Source organism: Trichosurus vulpecula, chromosome 1 (genome assembly GCF_011100635.1).
Source record: "Trichosurus vulpecula isolate mTriVul1 chromosome 1, mTriVul1.pri, whole genome shotgun sequence".
NCBI lineage: Eukaryota > Metazoa > Chordata > Mammalia > Diprotodontia > Phalangeridae > Trichosurus > Trichosurus vulpecula.
Window position 1 is genome coordinate 292,186,556 of NC_050573.1, and position 7,950 is coordinate 292,194,505.

The 7,950-nt window shown below is 38.8% G+C and overlaps 1 pseudogene; it reads right to left on the minus strand.

Annotated features, from left to right (window-relative positions):
- On the minus strand, window positions 1-958 carry LOC118833976 (annotated as a pseudogene).
- Between the last annotated feature and the right edge of the window lie 6,992 nt (window positions 959-7,950).

Consider the following 7,950-nt stretch of genomic DNA (forward strand, 5'->3'; position numbering starts at 1 on the left):
TCAGAAAGGAGCCTCCCGAGAAGTGCCAGCGGCCATCAGGGCCTGTTTCAGTTGCTCATAGGTGACAAACATCACCACATTCCAGGAGCCCAAGCTGAGGAAGGAAGGCATGAACCCTTTGTTAAAAGCTTGGGGTCCCTCCTTCCGAACGATGGTAAGGGCCCAGTAGCCAGCACTGGCATACTGGCCCATGGCAGAGTTCATGTATCTTGTCTTGACCACATCCACTGGGGAAGCAATGATGGTGGTGTAGAACCCAGCCCCAAAGGCTGATGCGAAATGGCATGGAAGGTCATCAGTCATGAGATGGGCCTTCAGGAGGGCATCACTGATGAGATCATAGGTCACCAGCTCAGCACAGGTGACGATAGCACTGCAGGCAACATTAGGTGAAGTTGCTTTCCATAAGCCCCGAAGGCCCTCCTCTCAGGCCTTATAGGCATCCACTGTACCCTGGTACCTCCCGGCTGCCACCTGCATGAGCCGCCACCTGGAAACATAACTTTACCACATCTGTGGCTTGGGCTACGCCCACTACCAGTGCCCCTGTGGTGCAGCCTGCCAGGAGGCGGCTCCCAATGCCTGCATGCTCAGATCCCTTGGTGCAGTATTGCTTGACAGAGTCATAGAGGCCAATGCGGACAGAGGCAAAACTCATCTGGCGCTGCAACCCAGCCACAAGCCCATTACACAGACTGCCAGGGCCCTCAGTCTTCACCATGGTAAGAATGGTGCCCATGAAACCCCTATACTGGGCATTGGTAGAGGAAGGTGAGATGGCCCCCTGTCTCTCTCCTTGAATCTGCAGCCAAACTTTGGCTGTGTCCAGGGGGAAGGTGATGAGGTCAGTGATGCAGTCAGGCGGTGCCAGCCCCAAGGAACTTTACCGTGGCTGTTGGAAGCACATCTGTAGGCTTAAATCCAACCATGATGAATGCTGGCTTTCTGCTACTTCCCAGGAGGCAGAGTAGAAATGGAAAGATAGCCTCCACTAATTGAGCAAGACAAGATAGAGGAACTCTGTCAGAGTCCTGATCTGGAGGGTCTCACAATGATGGCACCTTGATCAAGCTTCCATAAAGGTGTCCCACTGTTCAAAGTTGCTCACAGCAATCATGGCCCACTTCCCTTGATTTTCCATAGAAAGTTGTTGGGAAACTGAGCATCTAATGATCATACTATGTTCCTGGGACCTTAAAGGAAAACACGAGGAGGCGGAGAGAGGCACCAGGTCTGCAGCAAAGTCTGGTTCTGCCTAGCTGTCTCTTCGTTGGGTCCCTAGGAGGTCTCAGCCTTGGAGGAGGTTGAAGCGTGCACTCAGTTTATTTCAACTCTTGCTGGTGAGATGGTACAAGTTCTAAAATGCTTAAACCTGAGAGCTACAGAGGTTAAAAAAAAAAGACCTATAGGCACACCTAGTTAGAATGAGAAATTTTATAAGTTCCATTTAAATTTGTTCACAATGATTTTCTATGTAAGGTAATTTAGAAATGCATAGACTGAACTGAGGTAACCTGACTAGAAATGGGTTTTGTGTCATGTTTCAAATCCATAATGTTGTTTGTGATACTGTGCAGATACTCTGTTAGGAAAGTAGCCTGTCTTCTAAACTGTTTGTTGCTGCGTTATGAACTGAACTGTTAAAGGAAAAGAAAATGTTTAAAGATTGTTAATATTCTGAAATACTATAATTTGCCTATAGTAAAGAAGAAGGTTTACTGGCTTTCTACTTAGAAATCTCAATCCTCTTCCCGCATTACAAACATTTTTTGATTAGAGCATGTGGTAATTGGTGATTCGTTTATAGCATAAGACATTATTATGAATTATGATGTTATATCTGGAGTGGCTATACTGAAGTTACATATTAACCAATTTAGTCTTAATAAACTCCAGTCTTAAAGATTTGTTTTTGTATAAGGGTTAAATAAGAGGTAGATATCTATCAGTCTGGAGGTTTACAGCTATCATATATTTACTATCTATGTGAACTTACAGAATGTTATTACTCCATTAGTTTCTAATGTTTGCCTTTTTACAGCACATGAATTTTAAGCTGTTTTTAAGAAGGAGAAATACTAGTAGAAAGAAATGTTAAATTAAATCTTTTATGCGATTTTTTTCCCTTAGAAGGCCAGGTAAATTTTTATTTGATAATTTATTGCAACAATTTGAGATTATTGATAATTATTGTGTCCAGCTCTATTGTGATTAGTGAGATTTGAGGTGAAACCTTTTGGGACCCAAAATATTCTTTCTGAGCTTCATTTTTAGGTTTGCTGTGTCCTTGGACCAATGTTTCATTGCTTCAAGAAAAATGGCAGCAGCTCAAGGGAGTGACATCTTGAGATCTAAGACCAGTAGATACCTCTCCTGGGAATAAGACTCTCTTAATTTATTCCCATACAAGAAATTTGCCCACTTGGTTAATTCTGAGCCTCACTGTATATTTTGCCATACATATACTTGGTTGTTTATCCTCTTCTTACCTGAAATCCAATGGAACTGAGGATGTTTTATCTTGTTATAGATGTGTTGAATCATTCTGTGACCTTTGGCTTTGGCCTAGAGGACCAATATTAATGCTATAATAATCATGCTCCTGTTTCTTTCCCTCATAGCAAGTCTCTCTAACCAGAACAAGTTAAGCTGTGATTTTATGATGAATCTTATTGCTGCAAGACCTTAGACATCTTATTGTTTTCAGTCTGAGACTATAGGCAATGACACCATATCCTGAACAACGAAGTGGATAAGCATTTGACCTTGTCACCTGCCTGTTACTAGTCATATATTCCTGTGAAAGATGAGGACCTTTAAATATCTCACAGTGGTTTGGGAATAATTAGACAACGATATAAGGATTTGTAAAACCAGGATATAATTCAGTATTTGGTAAGGTTAATATCATACACATTTTCTGTTTTGTGTCAAAGATAAGAATATCAACACAGTTATCTTAAGAGTGAGTGACTTATGGTTTATCTTGTGTTAGTTAAAGAAATATTCAATTTTACTCAGTATTATTATTTAATATGGGATTAACATTTATACAGAAAAAAATAAAAAATAACCAGATCCGATCATTTCATATGTCAAAAATAAAAACTGAGTTCAGAATTTTCTGATTTTTCAGCTGTTATTTGGATCTCCTAAATATGTCAATGTAACAATTTGCTAACAAGGCAATTATAGGTAATAAATTAGAGTTCCTTCCTTTTCTGACACTTTAATCTGAAGGAAGAATGAAATAGATGAACACCAGAAGTAAAATGATGGTGGAGTCAACGCTAATTTTAAAAGGCACTTTTAGACTTAGCCTACATAGTTAAATTGGCAAATATCAAATTCATAACTACAAAGGATCATTCTACAAGTCAGATCCTCATAGATTCTTTTAGATTCTCCTTTCACATTGTTATTAGCAGTGTCTAAATAAAGTATCTGGTTTAGATAAGGGGTAGGACCAGTAATGAGGATGGGAAAATGTAAACTCTATGACTTGGAGGTTCCTAGTTTGATGTTCTTTTTAGAGCCATACGGTTTGAGCTAGCTCTCACATGACCTGGGTACTGGCAAAACAAACTTGAAGTGGCTGTATTGAATTGTAGTAAGACCTATTTTGCAATAGATTTTAACAGAAAAAGATCACTGCAAGTGACCTGAATGGGAGAAGCAGATCTGCTAGAAGAAGCTGCTCTAAAACCCCCTCATTCCAGAATGCCTACGAGTAGGACTTTCCAGAGGACCAAAGGACTGCATTAGGAGATGTTTTCAGAAACCAGACAGGGGTATGACATATCTGAGTCCTAAGATGATGGACTGATGAAATAGGTAGTGGGAATATGTTGCCATTATTCTTTGTAAGATCTCTTCCTGAAGGGGACTGCCCACAATGACTTCTATCAATTTGTTGGTCAATCTCTCTCTTCTTTTTCCCCAACTATTCTCATCCTGTTAAGTGTTTGTTACACCAACTAGTGATTCATTGAAAAGATGGCATTTTCTCAGACAACCAGAGGGGGTAAATGACAAGAAAATTAACTTTACTATTGTTAATATCAAATATAGTATTCCCAGCCCTTCCATTTAATAACCATAGTAATGTCAGAATTGTAACAGTAATTTTGCATTCCTGCTCTTTTGGCACTTACTCTCAATTAGGTTGGGCTGGGACCCACCCTAAGGTCCCACCCTGGAATCGTAGTGAGGGATAGCCATGGCTACCAAGAGTCCTTGTTTTCTCATCAAAGTTTGGGAAAATGGGATCATGAAGGGTAAAAACAACCAGAATAAAATGGGTTTTCTTGCTCAGATTGCCAAAAGTAGCTGGGGCCTCATAATCAGGCTTCAATCCTCATATAACCTCTTCCCCACTTCTTGAATGTATAAAAATCTTTCTGTAAGTTTTTCTGCTCATGTACTCAGGTTCATGAAGTGCCCCTGGTTAGCAATCCTCTTTATCTTGATTAAAGGGTCCTTTTTCTTCACTTCTGAGTTTGATTTATTTCAGGACTTGATATATTCTTTGCTGTATCGTCATCCATGTCCTATCCTTGAACAGTGAATGTATCCCAAGACTCTGTCATAGCCTCATCTTCTATTCTCTGTATATATTTTTCTGTTTGCAAACTCAAGAGAACCCATGGGTTGACTATAATTTCTATAAAGATGATTCCCAGATCTCTATAACGAGCCATAGTTTTTCTCCTGAGTTCTAGTCCCACATAGCAGCATCAATAGGAATAGCAGGAGCAACAGTGGTAATATTTATATTTCATTTATATTGCCAAGTACTTTACATACATTAACTCATTTAATCTTCACAATAACCCTGTTAATTAGGTGCTATTATTATTATTACTATTTTACAGATGAAAAAGTTAACCAAATGTTTGTAAGACAATATGTACTGAATGTTCTGTAGGTATTTCAAATTAGAATCTAAAACAGAATTAATCCCCCCACCCCCATAACATACCCCTTCTCCTAACTTCCCTACTGCTCCTAAATTTCCCTATTGGGGCACCACCTTTATTCTAGACCAGTGATATCAAACTCAAGTAGCAATGGATCCTTGCTACAACATATTGATTTAAAAAGAAACAAATCAACAACATCTATGTTGTATTGTATTTTTATTTATTTTATTAAACATTTCCAAATCAAATCTTAATCCAGTTTGGCTACACTTGAAAGTTTTGCTAATGCACTGCCTACAGGCATCAAGTTTGTCATCTCTATTCTTGACACGTAAATTTATAACCTTAACCATTCTTGATCCCTCACTCTCCTTTATCCCATATATACAATTAGTTGTCAAGTCATTTAAATTCTACTTCCAAACATTTCTCATATCTGTTCCCTTTTCTTAATTTACATGACTACAACCCTAATTGAGTCCTTCATTACCTCTCATCTAGACTATGGAAATATTCCCTTAGTTGGTCTTTCTGGCTCAAGTCTCTTTTCTCTTGCATTTACACCCCACACGATTTCCAAAGTAATATTTCAAAAGAACAAATCTGGGGATAGAACCAAAATAGTGGAATTAGAGGAATCAGCCAAGTTCTCCCATAATTCCCCTCCAAACAACTTTAAAATAATTCCTCAAATAGAATTCTGGAGGGGTAGAGCTAACAAAAGGTAGGTATGCAACATTTTCCCAGCCCAAGACAACTTAGTGGTTACAAGGAGGGGTCTTCAACACTGGAGTGGATGCTGGTCAGGAGCACATATGATGGTAACACCAGCTATGGGTCTTGAAGGCAGCAACAGCAGCTTTGGTATCTCTCAAGCCAGAGATGGTAAGTGGATCTGGCAACTGGTTAGAAAGAGATTACAGAGGGCCCCTGTGCTAGCACTAGACACAGGACAGGGTGCTATTTGGCACATCCAATGTCTATACCAATTTGGGTAACAGTTCTAGGGTGAAGAGAAGCTCTTGTAGTCTCAAGAGAGCAGGAGCCCTGAGGAGTAGTTTTGTTTTTAGTCCCAAGGGAACAGGGCCCTCAGTAGCAGTATCTTTTGCACTCACAAGGGAACAGGATCCCTGAGGAGCAGTATTACTTGTAGCTTCAAAAGATCAGGAAACTTTCCTGGGTAAGAACTAGAGTGCAGATCAAGAAACAGTTACAAAAATTCTCCCTGAATCATACAACCTTGGAAGCACCAAAAACTTCCAACCCCACCCCACCCAGAACAAGCTCTGAAAATAGCACTTTGAAAAAGCCTGGAGCTTGGGACAATGTCCCACCCCACCTCCCCTATGGGAATAGAGCCCAACTTTAACATTAAGTTTAAAGTCAAGAAATAAGCTGGAAAAAGGAGCAAACAGCAAAAAAAAAAAAAAAAAAAAAAAAAAAAAAAAAAAAAAAAAAGAGCCTGAACATAAAAAGTTACTATGGTGACATAAAGTCAGAGGGCAATAATGTCAAAACAGATATGAACAAAGCCTCAAAGAAAAATTCAAATTTGAATTTGACACAAGCCCAACAAGAATTCCTAGAAGAGATTAAAAATTATTTATAGATCAAATAAAAGTGGTAGAGGAAAAATTGGTAAAGAAATGAGAGCAATGCAGGAAAATTTTGAAAAGACAGTTAACAAGTTGGTAAAAGAGGAACAAAATAAAATCTCACTGAAGAAAATAATTCCTCAACAATTAGAATTGGGCAAATTGAAGCTAATGGCATTATGAAACATCAAAAAAACAGCTTTAAAAAAGGTCAGGAAAATAAAAGAATAGAAGAAATAACTCAAACAAAATAACTCAACAGAAAAACAACTGACCTAGAAAACAGATCAGGAGGGTTAATTTAAGAATTATTGAACTGCGTAAAATTCATGATCAAAGAAAGAAACTCAACATCATATTTCAAGATTATATACAGAAAATCTGCACTGATATCCTAGAACCAGAGGGTAAAATAAAAATTGAAAGAAGTCATTGATCACTTACTGAAATTGATCCCTCAAGCAAGGAGGGGAACTAGACACATGTGCTGGGATCCCCTCTAGTAGGGGACCCACTTTAGTGCGGCAAATCTCAATACATATACTAGTGGCTACACAGTGAACTGTTTCCTGACAATGATGGGTAAGAGCAACAATGTGATAAGTTTGGTTCATAGCAGGGCTTTGTGACCAGAATATGGGTGCTCCAGGGGCTTGTCTGAGGTCAGAGAATACCTGGTGCTTGTCAAAGAAATACAATAATTATGTGAACCAATTCTGGGATTTTGCCATGGCTGAATTCATCCAGAGGGTGAGTACAAAGGACTGATGTTATGCCAAACTCAGGGCATAGCTTGTTTGCTAAGCCTTAGCTCTGGAAAACAGGGTCTCTTCTTATAGTGTCTTGACAGAACATTATCATTATTGGTGCAGTTAGAAGCACTCTACATAGACAGAGGGCACAGGAGTGAGTAGATTATGTTGGGATGATCTAAAAAAAATGGATGGGTGGGAAAGAGGGATGCACTAGAAGATGTAAGAATGGAAGAGGAAGAATGGAGAAAATTTTCTCACATAAAACAGGTGGACAAGAAAGAGCTTTTACACTAGAGAGTAAAATTGTGTATGTGTGCGGGGGTGGACAATACTTGAACCACACTTTCACGTGAATTATTTCAAAGAAGGAAGAATATATATATATATATATATATATACACACATGCACACATACACACATACACACACAAACACACACAAACATAAACATCTGTACAGTCAATTGCGGATAAAAATGTATCTTACCCAACAAAAACTGAATGGAATAGGAAAGGGATAAGAGAAAGGAGGGGTGATAAAAGGAAGAGCAGATTAAGGGAGGCAGTATTCAGAAGCAAAACAAACTTTCAAGGAAGGAAAAGGTAAAAGAAAGAGAAGGATAAATAGCAGAAAATAGTATGGAGGGAAATACTACGAATGTGAGTAGAATGAATTCAC